This window comes from Arachis hypogaea, chromosome 20, assembly GCF_003086295.3.
Source record: "Arachis hypogaea cultivar Tifrunner chromosome 20, arahy.Tifrunner.gnm2.J5K5, whole genome shotgun sequence".
Lineage (NCBI taxonomy): Eukaryota > Viridiplantae > Streptophyta > Magnoliopsida > Fabales > Fabaceae > Arachis > Arachis hypogaea.
Genome location: NC_092055.1, coordinates 63,947,802 through 63,974,023, shown reverse-complemented (window position 1 = coordinate 63,974,023; position 26,222 = coordinate 63,947,802). Strand labels below are relative to the sequence as shown.

At 38.2% G+C, this 26,222-nt stretch overlaps 2 non-coding genes across 2 annotated transcripts; one reads left to right on the top strand and one right to left on the bottom strand.

Annotated features, from left to right (window-relative positions):
• Window positions 1–18,028: 18,028 nt before the first annotated feature.
• On the top strand, window positions 18,029–18,132 carry LOC112787867 (small nucleolar RNA R71). The gene has a single exon (XR_003195254.1). It is a non-coding gene; the product is annotated as a small nucleolar RNA R71 (small nucleolar RNA).
• A 6,745-nt stretch (window positions 18,133–24,877) lies between these two features.
• Window positions 24,878–24,985, bottom strand: LOC112788603 (small nucleolar RNA R71). Its single transcript, XR_003195962.1, has one exon. It is a non-coding gene; the product is annotated as a small nucleolar RNA R71 (small nucleolar RNA).
• Between the last annotated feature and the right edge of the window lie 1,237 nt (window positions 24,986–26,222).

The following is a 26,222-nucleotide window of genomic DNA, read 5'->3' as shown; positions in this document are numbered from 1 at the left end:
GTGCGTATGAGTGGGTGGTTATGCCTTTTGGTTTGAAGAATGCTGGGGCAACATATCAGCGTGCCACGAATGCCATTTTTCATGAGTTTATTGGGAAGTTTATGGAGGTGTATATTGATGATGTAATGGTAAAATCGATTTCTGTGGGTCAGCATATAGACCATTTAAGAAAAGCATTCCTTACTATGAGGAAGAAAGGATTAAAAATGAATCCTTTGAAATGTGCTTTTGGGGTATCAGCTGGAAACTTCTTAGGCTTTGTTGTTCATAAAAAGGGGATAGCTATTGATAAAAATAAATCAGATACGATATTAGCATTATCTGCACCCAAATCGAAGAAGGAAGTACAATCATTTTTTGGAAAAGTAAATTACATAAGGAGATTCATTTCGAATCTTTTGGATTGAACTAGGGTATTCGCGCCTTTGGTGAAATTAAAAAATGGTTCAAAATTCGAATGGACCACAGAGCATCAATCAGCGTTTGATTCGATTAAGTCATATTTATCAAAAGCTCTAATTATGGCGAATGTACGTCCATCTAAACCTTTAAAATTATATATTACAGCATCTGAAAACACTATAGGGTGTATGTTTGCTGGTGCACGGAAATCGTGATTCACACTTTTCACATCTCCGCACAACTAACCAGCAAGTGCACTGGGACGTCCAAGTAATAAACCTTACGTGAGTAAGGATCGATCCCACGGAGATTGTTGGCTTGAAGCATGCTATGGTCATCTTGTAAATCTCAGTCAGGCAGATTCAAATGGTTATGAGGTTTTGGTAATGAAAATATAAATAAAACATAAAATAAAATAAAGTTACTTATGTAATTTACTGGTGGGAATTTCAGATAAGCGTATGGAGATGCTTTGTTGCTTTTGAACCTCTGCTTTCCTATTGCCTTCTTCCAACCATGCGTTACTTCCTTCCATGGCAAGCTGTAAGATCCTCTCAGTGAAAATGGTCCTCTATGGTTTCTGCACGGCTAATCAACTGTCGGATTTCTCGTCTCGGATGAAAAATACCAGGTATAGCTACTGCATGACTAATCATCTGTCGGTTCCCACTAGCGTCGGAATAGAATCCATTGATCCTTTTGCACACTGTCACTTGCGCCCAATATTTGCAGGTTTGAAGCTCGTCACAGTCATCCCTTCCCGGATCCTACTCGAAATACCACAGACAAGGTTTAGACTTTCCGGATCCCAGGAATGTTGCCAATAATTCTAGCCTATACCATGAAGATACTAATCTCACGGACTCGGTCCGTGTATTAGATATCCAAGAGAATATACTCTGGCTGTCGTCCAATGACTACATTGAACATCATGTAGACCGCTTGGTGGTTGTCAGGCACGCGATCTTGGCTAAGCGAGTAACAAAGATTGGGTGATTGTCATGGGTCACCCCTTCATTCTGACTTAACTGAATTAAGTACGAGAGTATATCTTGGAGAAGAAGTAGGCATGAATTGAATAGAAAACAGTAGTAATTGTATTAATTCATGAAGAACAGTAGAGCTCCACACCTTAATCTATGGGGTGTAGAAACTCCACCGTAGAAAATACATAAGTGAAAAAAGTCTAGGCATGGCCGTGAGGCCAGCCTCCAAACGTGAACAATGGTCTATGATAGCATAGATTCCAAAGATATAAAATAAATCTCTAAAAGTAGTTTTTATACTAAACTAGTAACCTAGGTTTACAGAAAATGAGTAACTAAGTGCAGATAGTGTAGAAATTCACTTCTGGGGCCCACTTGGTGTGTGCTTGGATTGAGAATTGAGCTTTACACGTGCATAGGCTGTTCTTGGAGTTAAACGCCAGCTTTGGTGCCAGTTTGGGCGTTTAACTCCAATTCTGGTGCCAGTTTGGGTGTTTTACGCCAAGATATTTTAGGCTGGCTTTGGACACCAGTTTGGGCCATTCAATCTTGAGGAAAGTATGGACTATTATATATTGCTGCAAAGCCCAGGATGTCTACTTTCCAACGCAATTAAGAGCGTGCCAATTAAGCTTCTGTAGCTATAGAAAATTCACTTCGAGTGCAGGAGGGTCAGAATCCAACAGCATCTGCAGTCCTTTTTCAGCCTATGAATCAGATTTTTGCTCAGGTCCCTCAATTTCAGTCAGAAAATACCTAAAATCACAGAAAAACACACAAACTCATAGTAAAGTCTAGAAATGTGATTTTTGAATAAAAACTAATAAAAATATAACAAAAAGTAACCAAAATATATTAAAAACTATGTAAAAACAATGCCAAAAAGGGTATAAATTATCCGCTCATCACAACACCAAACTTAAATTGTTGCTTGTCCCCAAGCAACTAAAAACAAAATAGGATAAAAAGAAGAGAATATACAATAAATTCCAAACTTATCAATGAAGATTAGCTTCAATTAGATGAGCAGGACTTGTAGCCTTTTTGCTTCTGAATAGTTTTGGCATCTCACTTTATCCTTTGAAGTTCAGAATGATTGGCATCTATAGGAACTCAGAATTCATATAGTGTTATTGATTCTCTTAGTTCAGTATGTTGATTCTTGAACACAGCTACTTTATGAGTCTTGGCCGTGACCCTAAGCATTTTGTTTTCCAGTATTACCACCAGATACATAAATGCCACAGACACATAACTAGGTGAACCTTTTCAGATTATGACTCAGCTTTGCTAGAGTCCCCAGTTAGAGGTGCCCAGAGCTCTTAAGCACACTCTTTTTGCTTTGGACCATGACTTTAACCGCTTAGTCTCAAGCTTTTCACTTGACACCTTCACGCCACAAGCACATGGTTAGGGACAACTTGATTTAGCCGCTTAGGCTTGGATTTTATTCCTTTGGGCCCTCCTATCCATTAATGCTCAAAGCCTTGGATCCTTTTTACCCTTGCCTTTTGGTTTAAAGGGTTATTGGCTTTTTCTGCTTGCTTTTTCTTTCTCTTTCTCTTTTTTTCTTTATTTTTTTCGCCATTTTTTTCAGCAAGCTTTTCACTGCTTTTTCTTGCTTCAAGAATCAATTTTATGATTTTTCAGATTATCAATAACATTTCTCCTTTTTCATCTATTCTTTCAAGAGCCAACAATTTTAACATTCATAAACAACAAATTCAAAAATATGCACTGTTCAAGCATTCATTCAGAAAACAAAAAGTATTGCCACCACATCAAAATAATTAAACTAATTTCAAGATAGAATTCGAAATCATGCACTTCTTGTTCTTTTTCAAAAAACATTTTTCATTTAAGAAAGGTGAAGAATTCATAGGACATTCATAGCTTTAAGACATAGACACTAGACACTAATGATCATGTAATAAAGACACAAACATAGACAAAAAAAGGAAATTAAGGAACGGATCCACCTTAGTGATGGCGGCTAGTTCTTCCTCTTGAAGATCTTATGGAGTGCTTGAGCTCCTCTATGTCTCTTCCTTGCCTTTGTTGCTCCTCCCTCATGGCTCTTTGGTCTTCTCTAATTTCATGAAGGAGGAGGGAATGCTCTTGGTGCTCCATCCTTAGTTGTCCCATGTTGGAACTTAATTCTCCTAAGCAGGTGTTGATTTGCTCCTAATAATTTTGTGGAGGAAAATGCATCCCTTGAGGCATCTCAGGGATTTCTAGATGAGAAACTTCCTCATGCTCTTGTTGAGGTCCATGAGTGGGCTCTCTTGTTTGCTCCATCCTTTTCTTAGTGATGGGCTTGTCTACTTCAATGAGGATGTCTTCCTCTATGACAATTCCAGCTGAATTGTATAGGGTACAAATGAGATGAGGAAAGGCTAACCTTGCCAAAGTAGAGGGCTTGTCCGCCACCTTGTAGAGTTCTAGGGATATAATCTCATGAACTTCTACTTCCTCTCCATTCATGATGCTATGGATCATGATAGCCCGGTCTATTGTAATTTCAGACCGGTTGCTAGTAGGAATGATAGAGCGTTGGATGAACTCCAACCATCCCCTAGCCACGGGTTTAAGGTCAAGCCTTCTTAGTTGAACTGGCTTGCCTCTTGAGTCTCTCTTCCATTGAGCTCCTTCCACACAGATGTCCATAAGGACTTGGTCTAACCTTTGATCAAAGTTGACCCTTCTAGTGAAAGGGTAAGGATCTCCTTGCATTACTGGCAAGTTGAATGCCAACCTCACATTTTCCGGACTGAAATCCAAGTAATTCCCCTGAACCATTGTAAGCCAATTCTTTGGGTTCGGGTTCATACTTTGGTCATGGTTCCTAGTGATCCATGCATTAGCATAGAACTCTTGAACCATTAAGATTTCGACTTGTTGAATTGGATTAGTGAGAGTTTTCCAACCTCTTCTTTGAATCTCATGTCGGATCTCCGGATATTCACTCTTTTTGAGCTTGAAGGAGACCTCGGGGATCACCTTTTTCTTGGCCACAACTTCATAGAAGTGGTCTTGATGGACCTTTGAGATGAATCTCTCCATCTCCCATGACTCAGAGGTGGAAGCAATTACCTTCCCTTTCCTCTTTTTAGTGGTTTCTCCAGCCTTAGGTGCCATTAATGGTTATGGAAAAATAGAAAAGCAGAGCTTTTTTCATACCAAACTTAAAAGTTTTGCTCGTCCTCAAGCAAAAGTAGAAAGAAAGGAGTATAAGAAGAAGAAATGGAGGAGATGGAGGGAGGTGAGTGGTTCGCCAAAGGAGGAAAGAAGTGTTTGTGATGTGTGAAAAGGAAGGTAGTGAGGATGGGTATTTATAGGATAGGGAGAGAGATGGAATTCGGTCATGGGTGGGTGGGTTTGGGAGGGAAGTGGTTTTAATTTGAATGTTGAGGTAGGTGGGGTTTTATGATGGATGGATGTGAGTGGTGAAAAGATTATGGAGAAGAGGGTAAGATTGGATAGGTGGAGGGTATTTGGGGAAGAGTTATTGATGTGATAGGTCAAAGGTATATAGGAAAGAGTGATATGAAAAGGTGTGAAGAGGAGAGAAGAAGAGGTGGGGTAGGTGGGGATCTTGTGGGGTCCACAGATCCTGAGGTGTCAAGAAATTTGAGTCCGTGCACCATTCTGGCATTCAAATGCCCATTCTGCCAATTCTGGCATTTAACGCCAGTTCTGATACCTTTCCTGGTGTTAAACGCCACTCTGCTGCCCATTTCTGGCGTTTAATGCCAGCCAGATGCCAGACAGCCCTTTCTGGCATTAAACACCCAGAGTGCTGCCCATTCTGGCATTTAACGCCCAGATGCTGCCAGGTTGGGCGCTAAACGCCCATTCTGCTATCCTTACTGGCGTTTAAAGGCCAGTAAGCCTGTCCTCCAGGGTGTGCTATTTTTAATGCTATTTTTCATTCTGTTTTTGACTTTTCAGTTGTTTTATGACTTCACATGATCATCAACCTAAAGAAAACATAAAGTAACAATGGAAAATAAAATAAATATAATTAAATAACATTGGGTTGCTGATATGCGAAATTGTTACTTAGGTTGTGAATTATTGTTCGAAATTGATTCCCTGGCGATGGCACCAAAAATGGATGCACAAAACCATGGTCTAAATATATCTTCACAACTTCGCATAACTAACCAGCAAGTGCACTGGGTCGTCCAAGTAATAAACCTTACGTGAGTAAGGGTCGATCCCACAGAGATTGTTGGTATGAAGCAAGCTATGGTCACCTTGTAAATCTCAGTCAGGCAGATATAAAATAGTTATGGAGTTTTCGAAATTAATACTAAAATAAGGATAGAAATACTTATGTAAATCATTGGTGAGAATTTCAGATAAGCATATGGAGATGCATTCATTCCTCTGAACCTCTACTTTCCTGCTGTCTTCATCTAATCCGTCTTACTCCTTTCTATGGCTGGCTTTATGTAAGGATGTCACCGGTGCCAATGGCTACTTTCAATCCTCTCGGGAAAATGGTCTAAATGCTCTATCACAGCACGGCTAATCGTCTGGAGGCATCACCCTTGTCGTTGGTTGCATCCTATTCCTCTCTGTGAAAATGGTCCGATGCGCTGTCACTGCATGGCTAATCATCTTGGAGGTTCTCGATCATACTGGAATAGAATTTACTATCCTTTTGCGTCTGTCACTAGGCCCAGCACTCGCGAGTTTGGAGTTTGTCACAGTCATTCAATCCCAAAGTCCTACACGGAATACCACGGACAAGGTTTAGACTTTCCGGACTCTCATGAATGCCGCCATCAATCTAGCTTATACCACGAAGATTCTGATTAAGAGATCTAAGAGATACTCATTCAACCTAATGTAGAATGGAAGTGGTTGTCAAGCACGCGTTCATAGGGAATGATGATGATTGTCACGTTCATCACATTCAGGTTGAAGTGCGAATGAATATCTTAGAAACTGAATAAGTTGAATTGAATAGAAAACAGTAGTACTTTGCATTAATCCTTGAGGAACAGCAGAGCTCCACACCTTAATCTATGAAGTGCAGAAACTCTACCGTTGAAAATACATAAGTGATAATGGAGTTCATTGGTCTCGGCCCCAGAGGGGAACCGGAGTAACCAAGACTCCGAATACAATGATAAAAAGTTCTATTTATAATAAACTAGTCACTAGGGTTTACAGAAGTAAGTAATTGATGCATAAATCTACTTCCGGGGCCCACTTGGTGTGTGCTTGGGCTGAGCTTGAAGTCTACACATGGAGAGGTCATTCTTGGAGTTGAACGCCAGCTTTTGTGCCAGTTTGGGCGTTGAACTCCACTTTGCAACTTGTTTCTGGCGCTGGACGCCAGAATTGGGCGGAGAGCTGGCGTTGAATGCCAGTTTGCGTCGTCCAAACTTGGGCAAAGTATGGACTATTATATATTTCTGGAAAGCTCTGGATGTCTACTTTCCAATGCAATTGGAAGCGCGCCATTTTGAGTTCTGTAGCTCCAGAAAATCCATTTTGAGTGCAGGGAGGTTAGAATCCAACAACATCAGCAGTCCTTCTTCAACCTCTTTATCTGATTTTTGCTCAAGTCCCTCAATTTCAGCCAGAAAATACCTGAAATCACAGAAAAACACACAAACTCATAGTGAAGTCCAGAAATGTGAATTTAACATAAAAACTAATGAAAACATCCCTAAAAGTAACTAGATTCTACTAAAAACATACTAAAAACAATGCCAAAAAGCGTATAAATTATCCGCTCATCACAACACCAAACTTAAATTGTTGCTTGTCCCCAAGCAACTGAAAATCAAATAGGATAAAAATAAGAGAATATACTATAAATTCCAAACTATCAATGAAACATATCTCCAATCAAATGAGCGGGACTTATAGCTTTTTGCCTCTTGAATAGTTCTGGCATCTCACTTTATCCATTGAGGTTCAGAATGATTGGCATCTATAGGAACTCAGAGTTCAGATAGTGTTATTGATTCTCCTAGTTCAGTATGATGATTCTTGAACACAGCTATTTTATGAGTCTTGGCCGTGGCCCTAAGCACTTTGTTTTCCAGTATTACCACCGGATACATAAATGCCACAGACACATAATTGGGTGAACCTTTTCAGATTGTGAATCAGCTTTGCTAAAGTCCCCAATTAGAGGTGTCCAGGGTTCTTAAGCACACTCTTTTTTTTTGCTTTGGACCTTGACTTTAACCGCTCAGTCTCAAGTTTTCACTTGACACCTACACGCCACAAGCACATGGTTAGGGACAGCTTGGTTTAGCCGCTTAGACCAGGATTTTATTCCTGTAGGCCCTCCTATCCACTGATGCTCAAAGCCTTGGGATCCTCTTTATTTACCCTTGCCTTTTGGTTTTAAGGGTTATTGGCTTTTTGCTCTTGCCTCTTGGTTTTAAGAGCTTTTGGCTTTTTCTGCTTGCTTTTTCTTTCTATTTTTTTTCGCCTATTTTTTTTTTCTGCAAGCTTTGTTCTTTGCTGCTTTTTCTTGCTTCAAGAATCATTTTTATGATTTTTTAGATTATCAAATAACATGTCTCCTTGTCATCATTCTTTCAAGAGCCAACATATTTAACATTCTTAAACAACAACTTCAAAAGACATATGCACTGTTTAAGCATACATTCAGAAAACAAGAAGCATTGTCACCACATCAATATAATTAAACTAAGTTCAAGGATAAATTCAAAACTCATGTACTTCTTGTTCTTTTGAATTAAAACATTTTTCATTTAAGAGAGGTGATGGATTCATAGGACATTCATAACTTTAAGACAAAGTTACTAACTACTAATGATCATGTAATGAAGACACAAACTTAGATAAGCACTTAACATAGAGAAAACGAAAAACAGAGAAAGTAAGAACAAGGAATGAGTCCACCTTAGTGATGGTGGCGTTTCCTTCTTGAGGAACCAATGATGTCCTTGAGCTCTTCTATGTCTCTTCCTTGTCTTTGTTGCTCCTCCCTCATTGCTTTTTGATCTTCTCTTATTTCATGAAGGATGATGGAGTGCTCTTGATGTTCCACCCTTAATTGTCCCATGTTGGAACTTAATTCTCCTAGGGAGGTATTGATTTGCTCCCAATAGTTTTGTGGAGGAAAATGCATTTGAGGCATCTCCGGGATCTCATGGTGATGAGCTTCCTGTGCCTCTTGAGCTCCATGAATGGGCTCTCTTGCTTGCTCCATCTTTTTCTTAGTGATGGGCTTCTCTTCCTCAATGTGAATGTCTCCTTCTATGGAAGCTCCAGCTGAGTAACATAGATGGCAGATAAGATGAGGAAAAGCTAGCCTTGCCCCAGGAGAGGGCTTTTCGGCTATTTTGTAGAGTTCAAGGGAGATGACTTCATGAACCTCTACTTCTTCTCCAATCATGATGCTATGGATCATGATGGCTCGATCCACAGTAACTTCAGATCGGTTGCTAGTGGGGATGATGGAGCGTTGGATGAACTCCAACCATCCTCTAGCCACAAGCTTGAGGTCTAATCTTCTTAGTTGAACCGGCTTGCCTTTAGAGTCAATCTTCCATTGAGCTCCTTCCACACATATGTCCATGAGGACTTGGTCCAACCTTTGATTAAAGTTGACCCTTCTAGTGTAGGGGCGTTCATCTCCTTGCAACATAGGCAAGTTAAACGCCAACCTCACATTTTCCGGACTAAAATCCAAGTATTTCCCCCGAACCATTGTAACATAGTTCTTTGGATCCGGGTTCTTACTTTGATCATGGTTCTTGGTGATCCATGCATTGGCATAGAACTCTTGAACCATTAGGATGCCGACTTGTTTGATGGGATTTGTTAGAACTTCCCAACCTCTTCTTTGAATTTCATGTCGGATCTCTGGATACTCATTTCTTTTGAGTTTGAAAGGGACCTCGGGATCACCTTCTTCTTGGCCACAACATCATAGAAGTGGTCTTGATGAGCTTTGGAGATGAATCTTTCCATCTCCAATGACTCGGAGGTGGAAGTTTTTGTCTTCCCTTTCCCTTTTCTAGAGGATTCTCTGGTCTTGGGTGCCATCAATGGTAATGGAAAAACAAAAAGCTTATGCTTTTACCACACCAAACTTAGAATATTGCTTGCCCTTGAGCAAGAGAAGAAAGAATAATAGGAAGAAGAAGAAGAAGAAAATATAGAGCAGAGGGGGAAGGTGTGTTTCGGCCAAGAAGAGAAGAGAGGGTTGTATTGTGTGAAAATGAGAAAGAATGGAAGGCTTTATATAGGGAAGGGAGGGGGGGTTAAGGTTCGGCCATATGGGTGGGTTTGGGTGGGAAATTGATTTGAATTTTGAAGGTAGGTGGAGTTTATTGGGTAGGTTTATGGGGAAGAGTGGGTGGATGTGAGTGGTGAAGGGTTTTGGGGAAGAGTGTTTATTGAGAATAGAGGATGATTGAAAAGAGAGAAGAGAGTGAGTGGAGGTAGGTGGGGATCCTGTGGGGTCCACAGATCCTGAGATGATCCTGTGGGGTCTACAGATCCTAAGATGATCCTGTGGGGTCCACAGATCCTGAGGTGTTCAAGGATTTACAACCTTGCACCAAATTAGGCATGTAAAATGTCCTTGCACACAACTCTGGGCATTCAGCGCCAGGTTGGTGCCCATTTTGGGCGTTCAATGCCCATTTGTTGCCCATTTCTGGCGTTGAACGCCAGAACCATGTTTGTTCTGGGCGTTCAGCGCCAGCTCCTCTCCAGGGTGCAATTCTGGCGTTCAGCGCCCAGATGATGCCCATTTTGGGCGTTCAGCGCCCAGATACTGCCCATTTTGGGCGTTCAGCGCCATACCCATGCTCTGTTCTGGCGTTGAACGCCAGGCAGGTGCTTCCTCCAGGGTGTGATTTTTCTTCCGCTGTTTTTGATTCTGTTTCTAAATTTTTTGTTTATTTTGTGACTCCACATGATCATGAACCTAAGAAAACATGAAAAATAAAAATAAAATTAGATAAATAAACATTGGGTTGCCTCCCAACAAGCGCTTCTTTAATGTCAATAGCTTGACAGTGGGCTCTCATGGAGCCTCACAGATGTGCAGAGCTTTGTTGAGACCTCCCAACACCAAACTTAGAGTTTGGATATGGGGGTTTGACACCAAACTTAGAGTTTGGTTGTGGCCTCCCAACACCAAACTTAGAGTTTGACTGTGGGGGCTTTGGTTGACTCTGCTTTGAGAGAAGCTTTTTCTGCTTCCTCTCCATGGATGCAGAGAGAGATCCTTGAGTTGTAAACACAAGGTTGTCCTTATTTAATTGAAGGATCAATTCTCCTCTGTCCACATCAATCACAGCTCTTGATGTGGCTAGGAAAGGTCTTCCTAGGATGATGGATTCATCCTCTTCCTTTCCAGTATCCAGGACTATGAAATCAGCAGGGATGTAAAGGCCTTCAACCTTTACTAACACGTCCTCTACTTGTCCATAAGCCTATTTTCTTGAATTGTCTGCCATCTCTAATGAGATTTTAGCAGCTTGCACCCCATAGATTCCCAGTTTCTCTATTACAAAGAGGGGCATGAGGTTTATTCCTGAACCAAGGTCACACAGAGCCTTAAAGATCATGGTGCCTATGGTACAAGGTATTAAGAACTTTCCAGGATCCTGTTTCTTCTGAGGCAATGTCAGTTGATCCAGATCACTTAGTTCATTGGTGAACAAGGGAGGTTCATCTTCCCAAGTTTCAATGCCAAATAATTTGGCATTCAGCTTCATGATTGCACCAAGAAACTTGGCAGTTTGCTCTTCAGTAACATCCTCATTCTCTTCAGAAGAGTAATGCTCATCAGAGCTCATGAATGGCATAAGGAGGTTTAATGGAATCTCTATGGTCTCTAGATAAGTCTCAGATTCCTTTGGTTCCTCAGAGGGAAGCTCCTTATTGATCACTGGACGTCCCAGGAGGTCTTCCTCCTTGGGATTTACGTCCTCTCCTTCCTTCACAGGTTCGGCCATGGTGATTAATTCAATGGCCTTGCACTCTCCTTTTGGATTTTCTTCTGTATTGCTTGGGAGAGTACTAGGAGGGATTTCAGTGATCCTTTTACTCAACTGGCCCACTTGTGCTTCCAAATTTCTAATTGAAGACCTTGTTTCATTCATGAAACTTGCAGTGGCCTTGGATAGATCAGAGACTAAGTTTGCTAAATTAGAGGTACTTTGTTCAGAGTTCTCTGTCTATTGCTGAGTGGATGATGGAAAAGGCTTGCTATTGCTAAACCTGTTTCTTCCACCATTATTAAAGCCTTGTTGAGGCCTTTGATCCTTCCATGAGAGATTTGGATGATTTCTCCATGATGGATTATAGGTGTTTCCATATGGTTCACCCATGTAATTTACCTCTGCTATTGCAGGGTTCTCAGGATCATAAGCTTCTTCTTCAGAAGATGCCTCTTGAGTACTGTTGGATGCAGCTTGCATTCCATTCAGACTCTGAGAAATCATATTGACTTGCTGAGTCAATATTTTATTCTGAGCCAGTATGGCATTCAGAGTATCAATTTCAAGAACTCCCTTCTTCATAGGCGTCCCATTACTCACAGGATTCCTCTCAGAAGTGTACATGAACTGGTTGTTAGCAACCATGTCAATGAGTTCTTGAGCTTCTGCAGGCGTTTTCTTTAGGTGAATGGATCCACCTGCAGAAGTATCCAATGACATCTTTGATAGCTCAGATAAACCATCATAGAATATATCCAGGATGGTCCATTCTGAAAGCATGTCAGAAGGACACTTTTTGGTCAGCTGCTTGTATCTTTCCCAAGCTTTATAGAGGGATTCACCTTCTTTCTGTCTGAAGGTTTGAACATCAGCTCTAAGCTTGCTCAGCTTTTGAGGAGGAAAGAACTTGGCTAAGAAAGCCTTGACCAGCTTATCCCAAGAGTTCAGGCTATCCTTAGGTTGAGAGTCCAACCATACTCTAGCTCTGTCTCTTACAGTAAAAGGGAAAAGCATGAGCCTGTAGACTTCAGGATCTACTCCATTAGTCTTAACAGTATCACATATCTGCAAGAATTCAGTTAAGAACTGAAAAGGATCTTCATATGGAAGTCCATGGAACTTGCAGTTCTGCTGCATCAGAGAAACTAGCTGAGGTTTCAGCTCAAAATTGTTTGCTCCAATGGCAGGAATGGAGATGCTTCTTCCATGTAAATTGGAATTAGGTGCAGTAAAGTCACCAAGCATTCTCCTTGCATTATTGTTGTTGGGTTCGGCTGCCATCTCCTTTACTTGTTCGAAATTTTCAATAAGGTTGTCTCTGGTTTGTTGTAATTTAGCTTCTCTTAGTTTCCTCTTCAGAGTTCTTTCAGGTTCTGGATCAGCTTCAACAAGAATACCTTTTTCTTTGTCCCTGCTCATAAGAAAGAGAAGAGAAAAAGAAAATAAGAGGAATCCTCTATGTCACAGTAAAGAGGTTCCTTATTATTAGTAGAAGAAGAAAAAAAGAAAAAATTCGAACACAGATAGAAGAGGGGGTTCGAATTTGGTGAGTGATGTGAGGAAGAGATGTTAGTAGATGAATAAATAAATAGAATAAGATGAGAGAGGGAGAGGATTTTCGAAAATAATTTTTGAAAAAGGTTAGTAATTTTTTTGAAAAGTTTAAAATCAAAAGTTAAAATAATTAATTAATTAAAAAGAATTTTTGAAAAAGAGGGAGATATTTTCGAAAATTAGAGAGAGAGAGAGTTAGTTAGGTGGTTTTGAAAAAGATAAGAAATAAACAAAAAGTTAGTTAGTTAGTTGAAACAAATTTTTGAAAAGATAAGTTAGGAAGTTAGAAAAGATATTTTGCAATCACTTTCTTGAAAAAGGTAATATAAGAAGATATTTTTGAAAAGATATGATAGAAATTAGTTTTTGAAAAAGATTTGATTTTTAAAAATCTCAATTAATGACTTGATTCACAAGAAATCACAAGATATGATTCTAGAACTTAAAGTTTGAATCTTTCTTAACAAGTAAGTAATAAACTTGAAATTTTTTGAATCAAAACATTAATTGATGATGTTATTTTCGAAAATATGATGTAAAATTAAGAAAAAGATTTTTGAAATTTTCGAAAATAACTAAAAAAATTGAAAAAAAGATTTGATTTTTGAAAAAGATTTTGAAAAAGATAAGATTTTTTTTAAATTAAAAATTTGATTTGACTCATAAAAACAACTAGATTTTAAAAATTTTTGAAAAAGTCAAATCTAATTTTCGAAATTTTAAGAGAAAAAAAGGGAAAGATATTTTTTTGATTTTTGAATTTTTATGATGAGAGAGAAAAACAAGAAAAATGATGCAATGCATGAAAGTTATGGATCAAAACAATGAATGCATGCAAGAATGCTTATGAATGTCAAGATGAACACCAAGAACACTATGAAGATCATGATGAACATCTAAAACACATTTTTGAAAAATTTTTTATGCAAAGAAAACATGCAAGACACCAAACTTAGAATTCTTTAATGCTTAGACTCTATGAATGCAAGAATGCATATGAAAAACAAGAAAAGACACAAAACATGAAAACATCAAGATCAAACAAGAAGACTTACCAAGAACAACTTGAAGATCATGAAGAACACTATGAATGCATGAATTTTCGAAAAATGCAAGATGAATATGCAATTGACACCAAACTTTCAACTTGACTCAAGACTCAAACAAGAAACATGAAATATTTTTTTGATTTTTTATGATTTTCTAATTTTTTGTATTTTCTTTTAATTTTTTGAAAATCATTTTGAAAAAGAAAAATAAGGATTCCAAAATTTTTAATATGAATTCCAGGAATCTTATGCTCTTTAGTCTAAAGCTCCAATCAAAGAGTCAGGCATGGCTTAATAGCCAGCCAAGCTTTAGTATGCTGTTGATACCTTCCATGTATAGAACAACTAAGTGTGTGAGAATCAACAAGCTCTTGTGATGATAAGTTGAAACCCCAGTCCAAAAGATTAGACATGGCTTACAGCCAGCCAGGATTCAACAAATCATCATGAAACACTAGAATTCATTCTTAAAAAGTCTGAAGAAAAATATTTTTTGAAAACATTTATTTTTAAAATTTTTTCGAAAACAAAGGAGAAAAATTTTTTTGAAAGATTTTTTTGAAAATTTTGAAAATAAAACAAACAGAAAATTACCTAATCTGAGCAACAAGATGAACCGTCAGTTGTTCAAACTCGAACAATCCCCGGCAACAGCGCCAAAAACTTGATATGCGAAATTGTCACTCAGGTTGTGAATTATTGTTCGAAATTGATTCCCTGGCGATGGCACCAAAAACGGATGCACAAAACCATGGTCTAAACATATCTTCACAACTTCGCATAACTAACCAGCAAGTGCACTGGGTCTTCCAAGTAATAAACCTTACGTGAGTAAGGGTCGATCCCACGGAGATTGTTGGTATGAAGCAAGCTATGGTCACCTTGTAAATCTCAGTCAGGCGGATATGAAATAGTTATGGAGTTTTTGAAATTAATACTAAAATAAGGATAGAAATACTTATGTAAATCATTGGTGAGAATTTCAGATAAGCGTATGGAGATGCATTCATTCCTCTGAACCTTTGCTTTCCTGCTGTCTTCATCCAATCCGTCTTACTCCTTTCTATGGCTGGCTTTATGTAAGGATGTCACCGGTGCCAATGGCTACTTTCAATCCTCTCGGGAAAATGGTCCAAATGCTCTGTCACAGCACGGCTAATCGTCTGGAGGCATCACCTTTGTCGTTGGTTGCATCCTATTCCTCTCTGTGAAAATGGTCCGATGCGCTGTCACTCCATGGCTAATCATCTTGGAGGTTCTCGATCATACTGGAATAGAATTTACTATCCTTTTGCGTCTGTCACTACGCCCAGCACTCGCTAGTTTGGAGTTTGTCACAGTCATTCAATCCCAGAGTCCTAGTCGGAATACCACAGACAAGGTTTAGACTTTCCGGACTCTCATGAATGCCGCCATCAATCTAGCTTATACCACGAAGATTCTGATTAAGAGATCTAAGAGATACTCATTCAACCTAATGTAGAACGGAAGTGGTTGTCAGGCACGCGTTCATAGGGAGTGATGATGATTGTCACGTTCATCACATTCAGGTTCAAGTGCGAATGAATATCTTAGAAACTGAATAAGTTGAATTGAATAGAAAACAGTAGTACTTTGCATTAATCCTTGAGGAACAGCAGAGCTCCACACCTTAATCTATGGAGTGCAGAAACTCTACCGTTGAAAATACATAAGTGATAATCGAGTTCATTGGTCTCGGCCCCAGAGGGGAACCGGAGTAACCAAGAGTCCGAATACAATGATAAAAAGTTCTATTTATAATAAACTAGTCACTAGGGTTTACAGAAGTAAGTAATTGATGCATAAATCCACTTCCGGGGCCCACTTGGTGTGTGCTTGGGCTGAGCTTGAAGTCTACACGTGGAGAGGTCATTCTTGGAGTTGAACGCCAGCTTTTGTGCCAGTTTGGGCGTTGAACTCCACTTTGCAACTTGTTTCTGGCGCTGGACGATAGAATTGGGCAGAGAGCTGGCGTTGAATGCCAGTTTGCGTCGTCTAAACTTGGGCAAAGTATGGACTTTTATATATTGCTGGAAAGCCCTAGATGTCTACTTTACAATGCAATATGAAGCGCGCCAGTTTGAGTTCTGTAGCTCCAGAAAATCCATTTTGAGTGCAGGGAGGTCAGAATCCAACAGCATCAGCAGTCTTTCTTCAACCTCTGAATCTGATTTTTGCTCAAGTCCCTCAATTTTAGCCAGAAAATACCTGAAATCACAGAAAAACACACAAAATCATAGTGAAGTCTAGAAATGTGAATTTAACATAAAAACTAATGAAAACATCCCTAAAAGTAACTAGATTCTACTAAAAACATACTAAAAACAATGCCAAAAAGTGTATAAATTATTCGCTCATTAGTTGCCTCCCAATAAGCACTTCTTTAATGTCAATAGCTTGACAATGAGCTCTTAGAGAGCTTCACAGAGACTCAGAGCTTGATGTTGGCCTCCTAACACCAAACTTAGAAGTTGAGTATGGGGGCTTTGTTTGACTCTGTATTTAGAGAAGCTTTTCATGCTTCCTCTCCATGGTTACAGAAAAAGACCTTTGAGCCTTAAACACAAGGTAGTCCTTATTCAATTGAAGGACTAACTCTCCTCTGTCCACATCAATCATAGCTCTTGTTGTGGCTAGGAAGGGTCTTCCATGGATGATGGATTCATCTTCATCCATCCCAGTGTCTAGGATTATGAAGTCAGCAGGGATGTACAAGTCTTCAATCTTTACTAAGACATCCTCTACAAGTCCATAAGCCTATTTCCTTGAATTGTCTGCCATCTCTAGTGAGATTTTAGCAGCTTGTACCTCAATGATCCCTAGTTTCTCCATTACAGAGAGTGGCATGAGGTTTATACTTGACCCAAGGTCACACAGAGCCTTTTTGAAGGTCATGGTGCCTATGGTACAAGGTATTAAGAATTTTCGAGGATCCTATTTCTTTTGAGGTAATTTCAGTTGAACCAGATCATTCAGTTCCTTGATGAGCAATGGAGGTTCATCCTCCCAAGTCTCATTACCAAATAACTTGGCATTCAGCTTCATGATTGCTCCTAGATACTGAGCAACTTGCTCTTTAATAATATCTTCATCCTCTTCAGAGGAAGAATACTCATCAGAGCACATGACTGGCAACAGTAAGTTCAGTGGAATCTCTATGGTCTCTATATGAGCCTCAGATTCCTTTGGTTCCTCATTAGGGAACTCCTTGGAGGCCAGTGAACGTCCATTGAGGTCTTCCTCACTGGAAATCACTGCCTTCCACCCCTCTACAGGTTCGGCCATGTGGGATGTGTTTATGGCCTTACACTCTCTTTTTGGATTCTCTTCTGTATTGCTTGGGAGAGTACTGGGAGGGAGTTCAGTAACTTTCTTACTCAGCTGACCTACTTGTGCCTCCAAATTTCTAATTGAGGACCTTGTTTCATTCATGAAATTTAGAGTGGTCTTAGATAGATTAGAGACTATGGTTGCTAAGTCAGAATGGCTCTGCTTAGAATTCTCTGTCTATTGCTGAGAAGATGATGAAAAAGGTTTGCTATTGCCATACCTGTTTCTTCCACCATTATTATTATTGAAGCCTTGATTAGGCTTCTGTTGATCCTTCCATGAGAGATTAGGATGATTCTTCCATGAAGTATTGTAAGTGTTCCCATAGGAATCTCCCATGTAATTCACTTCTTCCATTCCAGGGTTTTCAGGGTCATAGGCTTCTTCTTCAGAGGAAGCTTCCTTAGTACTGCCTGATGCAGCTTGCATTCTAGACAGACTTTGAGAAATCATATTGACTTACTGAGTCAATATTTTATTCTGAGCCAATATTGTATTTAGAGTATCAATATCAAGAACTCCTTTCTTCTGAGTTGTCCCATTATTCACAGGATTCCTTCCAGAAGTGTACATAAACTGGTTATTTGCAACAATTTCAATGAGTTCCTGGGCTTCTGCAGTCGTTTTCTTCAGATGAAGAGATTCTCCAGCAGAGTGGTCCAATGACATCTTAGACAATTCAGACAGACCATCATAAAATATACATATGATGCTCCATTCTGAAAACATGTCAGAAGGACACCTTCTGATCAATTGCTTGTATCTTTCCCAAGCTTCATAGAGGGATTCACCTTCCTTCTGCCTGAAGGTTTAGACTTCCACTCTAAGCTTGCTCAATTTTTGAGGTGAAAAGAATTTGGCCAAGAAAGCATTGACCAACTTTTCCCAAGAGTTCAGGCTGTCTTTAGGTTGTGAGTCCAACCATATCCTAGCTCTGTCTCTTACAGCAAAGGGGAAAAGTATAAGTCTGTAGACCTCAGGATTAACCCCATTGGTCTTAACAGTGTCACAGATTTGCAAGAATTCAGCTAAGAACTGATGAGGATCTTCTAATGGAAGTCCATGAAACTTGCAATTCTACTGCATTAGAGAAACTAATTGAGCCTTAAGTTCAAAGTTGTTTGCTCCAATTGCAGAAATTGAGATGCTCCTTCCACAGAAGTCATAAGAGGGTGCAATAAAGTCACCAAGCATCTTCCTTGCATCTCCACCATTGTTGTTGGGTTTGGCCATCTCTTCTTCTTTTTCAAAAAATTCTGTCAGGTCCTCTCCAGAGTGTTGTGCCTTAGCTTCTCTTAGCTTTCTCTTTAGAGTCCTTTCAGGTTCCGGATCAACTTCAACAAGAATGTTCTTATCCTTGCTCCTACTCATATGAAAAGAAGAGAACAGAAAAGAATAGGAATCCTCTATGTTACAGTATAGAGATTCCTTTATGTGAGTAGAAGAATAGAAGAGTAGAATGAAGAAGAGAGAAGATGAAGAATTCGAATACAGAGAGGGAGAGAGGGTTCGAATTATAAGAAGAAGAGAAGTGTTAGTAAATAAACAAATAAATAGAAAGAGATGAGAGAGAGAGAGAATTTGAATTTTAAATTAAAATAAAAGGAAAATATTTTTGTTTTTATTTTAATTATTGGTTAGTATTCGAAATTTAAAAAGAGAAATAAAATGAAATTAATTGAAAATTAAATAAATTGATTACTTAAAAAGATTTTTGAAAATTTTTATTTTAAATTAATTTCTTTAAATTCTAATTTTATTTTATTTCTTTTCTTACTATTTGATTTTCGAAATTAATGAGAGAGAGAAGTAGTTAGGAGGTTTTGAAAGAGATATGATTGAAAGTTATTTTGAAAAATATTTGAAAAGGAAATTAAAAAGATTTGATTTTGAAAATTAAAGTTGATTACTTGACTAACAAGAAACTAAAAGATATGATTCTAGAATTTAAACATTGATCCTTTCTTAATAGGCAAGTAACAACTTGAAAATTTTTGAATCTAAATATTAATTGTTAACATTAATTATGATATAAAAGTAAGAAAAAGATTTTGAAATCAAATTTTTTAAGTTTTCGAAAATATAAAAAAATGAAAAAGATTTGATTTTTGAAAAAGATTTGAAAAAGATAGAAATTTTAAATTGAAATTTTGACTTGACTAACAAGAAACAACTATATTTTAAAACTTTATGACTAAATCAATCTAAAATTTCAAAAATTATGAGCAAAATAAGGAAAAGATATATTTTTTTATTTTTGATTTTTAATGAGGAGAGAGAAAAACATAAAAATGACACAAAACATAAAAATTTAAGATCAAAACAATAATGCATGCAAGAACACTTTGGATGTTAAGATGAACACCAAGAACACTTTGAAGATCATGATGAACATCAAGAACATATCTTTGAAAATTTTTAAGAAAAGAAAAACATGCAAGATACCAAACTTAAAAATTGTTAAACTATAGACACTAATAATTCAAAAATGCATATGGAAAACAAGAAAAGACACAAAACAAGAAAAATTAAAGATCAAACCAAGAAAATCATTAAGAACAACTTGAAGATCAATGAAGAACACATGCATGAATTTTTGAAAATTTTAGGAAGATTAAAGCATGCAATTGACACCAAACTTAAAATTTGACATTAGACTCAAACAAGAAACACAAAATATTTTTGGTTTTTATGATTTTATTAAATTTTTTTTTGTAATTTTTCGAAAATTATTTTGGAAAAGAAAATAGAGAAATTCAAAATTTTTAATAAGAATTCCAGGAATCATGCAATGTTAGTCTAAAGCTTCGGTCCAAAAATTTAGATATGGCTAAATAGCCAGCTAAGCTTTACGTGAAATCTTCGGTCCAAAAGATTATACATGGCCAAATGGCCAGCCAAGCTTCAGCAAAGCATTACATACAACAGCTAAATTGATGAGAATCAAAAGGCTCCTCCATTGATAAGTGGAAGCCTTGGTCCAAAAAATTAGACATGGCTTGACAGCCAGCCAGGCTTCAACAGATCCTGATGAAACTCTAGAATTCATTCTTAAAAATTCTGAAGAACAAAATAAAATATTGTATATATTTAATTAATTTTTTTTTGAATTTTTCGAAAATAAAAAGCTCAAAAATAAAATAAAATTACCTAATCTGAGCAACAAGATGAACCGTCAGTTGTCCAAACTCAAACAATCCCCGGCAACGGCGCAAAAAACTTGGTGCACGGAAATCGTGATTCACACTTTTCACATCTCCGCACAACTAACCAGCAAGTGCACTAGATCGTCTAAGTAATAAACCTTACGTGAGTAAGGGTCGATCCTACGGAGATTGTCGGCTTGAAGCAAGCTATGGTCATCTTGTAAATCTCAGTCAGGCGGACTCAAATGGTTATGAGGTTTTGATAATTAAAATATAAATAAAACATAAAATAAAATAAAGTTACTTATGTAATTCACTGGTGGGAATTTCAGATAAGCGTATGGAGATGCTTTGTTGCTTCTGAACCTCTGCTTTCCTATTGCCTTCTTCCAACCATGCGTTACTTCCTTCCATGGCAAGTTGTAAGATCCTCTCAGTGAAAATGGTCCTCTATGGTTTCTGCACGGCTAATAAACTGTCGGATTTCTCGTCTCGGATGAAAAATACCAGGTACAGCTATTGATGAGCGGATAATTTATACGCTTTTTGGCATTGTTTTTAGTATGTTTTTAGTAGATTTTAATTAGTTTTTATTATATTTTTATTAGTTTTTATTTAAAAATCATATTTCTGGACTTTACTATGAGTTTGTGTGTTTTTCTGTGATTTCAGGTATTTTCTGGCTGAAATTGAGGGACCTGAGCAAAAATCTGATTCAGAGGCTGAAAAAGGACTGCAGATGCTGTTGGATTCTGACCTCCCTACACTCAAAGTGGATTTTCTGGAGCTACAGAAGCCCAATTGGCGCGCTCTCAATTTCGTTGGAAAGTAGACATCCTAGGCTTTCCAGTAATATATAATAGTCCATACTTTGCCCGAGATTTGATGGCCCAAACAGGCGTTCCAAGTCAGCTCAAGAATTCTGGCGTTTAACTCCAAAACTGGCACAAAAGCTGGCGTTTAACTCCAAGAGAAGTCTCTACACATGAAAGCTTCAATGCTCAGCCCAAGCACACACCAAGTGGGTCTGGAAGAAGATTTCTGCATTAATTACTGATTTCTGTAAACCCTAGGCTACTAGTTCTCTATAAATAGGACCTTTTGCTATTGTATTTTGATACACTGGATATACTTTTGATCTTTGATAAGTCTTATGCTATCTTAGACACGTTTGAGGCTGGCCTCACGGCCATGCCTGGACCTTGTTCTTATGTATTCTCAACGGTGGAGTTTCTACACACCATAGATTAAGGTGTGGAGCTCTGCTGTTCTTCATGAATTAATACAAGTACTATTTTTTTTCTTTTCAACTCAAGTCTATTTCTTCTCCAAGATATTCATTCGTTCTTCAACTTGATGAATGTGATGATCCGTGACACTCATCATCATTCTCACCTATGAACATGTGCCTATCAACCACCTCTGTTCTACTAGCAATGGCTTGAATGCGTATCTCTTGGGTTTCTAATCTAAGATTGGAACCTTCGTGGTATAGGCTAGAATTAATGGCAGCCATTCCTGAGATCCGAAACGTCTAAACCTTGTCTGTGGTATTCTGAGTAGGATCTGGGAAGGGATGACTGTCACGAGCTTCAAACTCGCGATTGTGGGGCGTGTGACAGATGCAAAAGGATCAATGGATCCTATTCCGACATGATCGAGAACCGACCGCTGATTAGCCGATGTTGTGACAGAGCATCAGGACCATTTTCACTGAGAGGACGGGATGTAGCCATTGACAACGGTGATGCCCAACATAAAGCTTGCCATGGAAAGGAGTATGAATGATTGGAAGAAGGCAATAGGAAAGCAGAGGTTCAAGGGGAACAAAGCATCTTCATACGCTTATCTGAAATCCACCAATGAATTACATAAGTATCTCTATCTTTATTTTATGTTTATTTTCATCACCTTAAACTCCATAACCATTTGAATCCGCCTGACTGAGATTTACAAGATGACCATAGCTTGCTTCAAGCCGACAATCTCCGTGGGATCGACCCTTACTCACGTAAGGTTTATTACTTGGACGACCCAGTGCACTTGCTGGTTAGTTGTGCGGAATTGTGACAAAGTGTGATTCACGTTTGAGAGCTCCAAGTCCTTTGGCGCCGTTGTTGATGATCACAATTTTGTGCACCAAGTTTTTGGTGCCGTTGCCGGGGATTGTTCGAGTTTGGACAACTGACGGGTCATCTTGTTGCTTAGATTAGGTACTTTTCCTTTTTATTTTTCGAAAAAAATTTTCAAAAAGTACAAAAGGATTTTCTATTTTGTTCTTCAGAGTTTTTAAGAATGAATTCTAGAGTTTCATGATGATTTGTTGAAGTCTGGCTGGCTGAGAAGCCATGTCTAATCTTTTGGACCGAGGTTTCAACTTATCATCACAAGAGCTTGTTGATTTCTATCAATTTTGCTGTTGAAAGCAATGATCTGCTAAAGCTTGGCTGGCCATTGGCCATGTCTAGTGTTTTGGACCGGAGCTTTCATTGAAAGCTTGGCTGGCTAGTAAGCCATGTTTAATTCCTGCACCGGAGTCTTAGACTAGCATTGCAATGATTCCTGGAATTCTTATTAAAAGTTTTGATTCTCTTTATTTTCTTTTCCATATAAGTTTCGAAAAAAATCACAAAAAAAAATTATAAAATCATAAAAATCAAAAATATTTTATGTTTCTTGTTTGAGTCTAGTGTCAATTTTTAAGTTTGGTGTCAATTGCATGTCTTTATCCTTCTAATTTTCGAAAATTTATACATATTGTTCTTCATTGATCTTCAAGTTGTTCTTGATGATTTCATTGCTCTGGTCTTCAAATTCTCTTGTTTTGTATGTTTTGTTGTTTCTTACATACATTTTTACATTGTTATAGTCCTTAGTATACAAACTTTTAAGTTTGGTGTCTTACATGCATTGTTTATTTGATTTTAGTTGCATTTTTATTGATTCCCATCATCAAAAATTCAAAAATATTTTTTAAAACTATGTCTTTTCAAGTCAATAATACAGAGAATTGAACATTCAGAACATTCAGCAGAGGAATCAAACAGAAAAAGATGGGCGTTCAAAACGCCTAGTGAAGAAGGAAAACTGGCGTTTAAACGCCAGCCAAGGTACCTGGCTGGGCGTTTAACGCCCAAAAAGGTAGAGATTTGGGCGTTAAACGCCAAGATGACACTAGAGGGAAGATTTTGTTTTTAATTCACATTTTTTTCAAGTTTTCATAATTTTTCAAAATCAAATATTTTTCAAATCATATCTTTTCAGTCATATCTCTTTCAAAATCAATTTCTTTCCATTTTATATTTATTTTTACTATTTTCAAAAATCCTTGCTTCAATTCAAGATTTACTTCAAAAATTTTCAAGTTGTTACTTGCCTATTAAGAAAAGATCAAATTTTAAATTTTAGAATCATATCTTTTAATTTCTTGTTAGTCAAGTAATCAACTTTAGTTTTAAAATTTTCTCTTTTTAATTTGATTTTCAATCATATCTTCTCAATCATATCTTTTCAATCACACCCTTTTTCAAAATTAATTTTCAATCATATCTTTTTAATTTCTGATTTCAAAATCTTTTTCAAAAATCACTTAATTTCTTTCCCAATTTTAGTTTTCGAAAATCATCAATCACTTTTTCAAAATTTCTTTTAATTATTTCAAAATCTTTTATTTTAATTTCGAAAATTTCTTCCCCTCTTCTCACATCCTTCTATTTAAAGGACTAAGATTCCTCATCAAGGTGCAATTCGAACTCTGTCCCTCTTGATAAGTTCGAATTCCCTCTTCTCCACCTCCTCCTTCTATTCTTCTTTTCCTCTGACACCTCAAGGAATCTCTATACTGTGACATAGAGGATTCTCTACTTTCTTGTTCTCTTCTCTTTCATATGAGCAGGAACAAAGATAAAAGAATACTTGTTCAAGCTGATCCTGAACCTGAAAGGACCTTGAAGAGAAAGCTAAGAGAAGATAAAGAACATCTCTCTTTAGAGGGCCTAACAGAACTCTTCAAAGAAGAAAAAACTATGGCAGCCGAAAGCAACAACAATGCCAACAATGCAAGGAAGGTGCTTGGTGACTTTACTGCACCTACTCCTGATTTCTATAGGAGAAGCATCTCTATCCCTGCCATTGGAGCAAACAACTTTGAGCTTAAGCCCCAATTAGTTTCTCTAATGCAACAGAATTGCAAGTTTCATGGACTTCCATTGGAATATCCTCATCAGTTCTTAGCTGAGTTCTTACAAATCTGTGACACTGTCAAGACCAATGGGATTGACCCTGAAGTTTACAGACTTATGCTCTTTCCTTTTGCTGTAAGAGACAGAGCTAGAACATGGTTGGATTCACAACCTAAGGAAAGCCTGAACTCTTGGGAAAAGCTAGTCAATGCCTTCTTGGCAAAGTTCTTTCCACCTCAAAAATTGAGTAAGCTTAGAGTGGAAGTCCAAACCTTTAGACAGAAGGATGGTGAGTCCCTCTATGAAGCTTGGGAGAGATACAAGCAATTGATCAGAAGGTGCCCTTCTGACATGCTTTCAGAATGGAGCATCATAGGAATCTTCTATGATGGTCTGTCTGAACTATCCAAGATGTCATTGGATAGCTCTGCTGGAGGATCTCTTCATCTGAAGAAAACGCCTGCAGAAGCTCAAGAACTCATTGAAATGATTGCAAATAACCAATTCATGTACACCTCTGAAAGGAATCCTGTGAATAATGGGACAACTCAGAAGAAGAGAGTTCTTGAGATTGATACTCTGAATGCCATATTGGCTCAGAATAAAATATTGACTCAACAAGTCAATATGATTTCTCAGAGTCTGTCTGGAATGCAAGCAGCAACAGGCAGTACTAAGGAAGCTTCCTCTGAAGAAGAAGCTTATGATCCTGAGAACCCAGCAATGGAAGAGGTGAATTACATGGGAGAATCCTATGGAAACACCTATAATCCTTCATGGAGAAATCATCCAAATCTCTCATGGAAGGATCAACAGAGACCTCAACAAGGTTTCAACAACAATAATGGTGGAAGAAACAGGTTTAGCAATAGCAAGCCTTTTCCATCATCTTCTCAGCAACAGACAGAGAATTCTAAGCAAAACCCCTCTGACTTAACAACCATTGTCTCTGATCTAATCAAAACCACTTAAAGTTTCATGACTGAAACAAGGTCCTCCATTAGAAATCTGGAGGCACAATTGGGTCAGCTGAGTAAGAAAATTACTGAACTCCCTCCTAGCACTCTCCCAAGTAATACAGAAGAGAATCCAAAAAGAGAGTGCAAGGCCATAACCACATCTCACATGGCCGAACATGGAGAGGAGGAAGAGGCAGTGATTCCCACTGAGGAAGACCTCAATGGACGCCCACTGACCTCCATGGAGTTCCCTAATGAGGAACCATGGGAATCTGAGGCTCATTTGGAGACCATAGAGATTCCATTGAATTTACTTCTGCCTTTCATAAGCTCTGATGAGTATTCTTCCTCTGAAGAGGATGAAGATGTCACTTAAGAGCAAGTTGCTAAGTACCTTGGAGCAATCATAAAGCTAAATGCCAAGCTATTTGGTAATGAGACTTGGGAGAATGAACCTCCATTTCTCATCAAAGAACTGGATGACTTGACTAGGCAGAGATTACCTCAAAAGAGACAGGACCCTGGAAAGTTCTCAATCCCTTGTACCATAGGTACCATGACCTTTGAGAAGGCTCTGTGTGACTTAGGGTCAAGCATAAACCTTATGCCTCTCTTTGTAATGGAGAAGCTAGGGA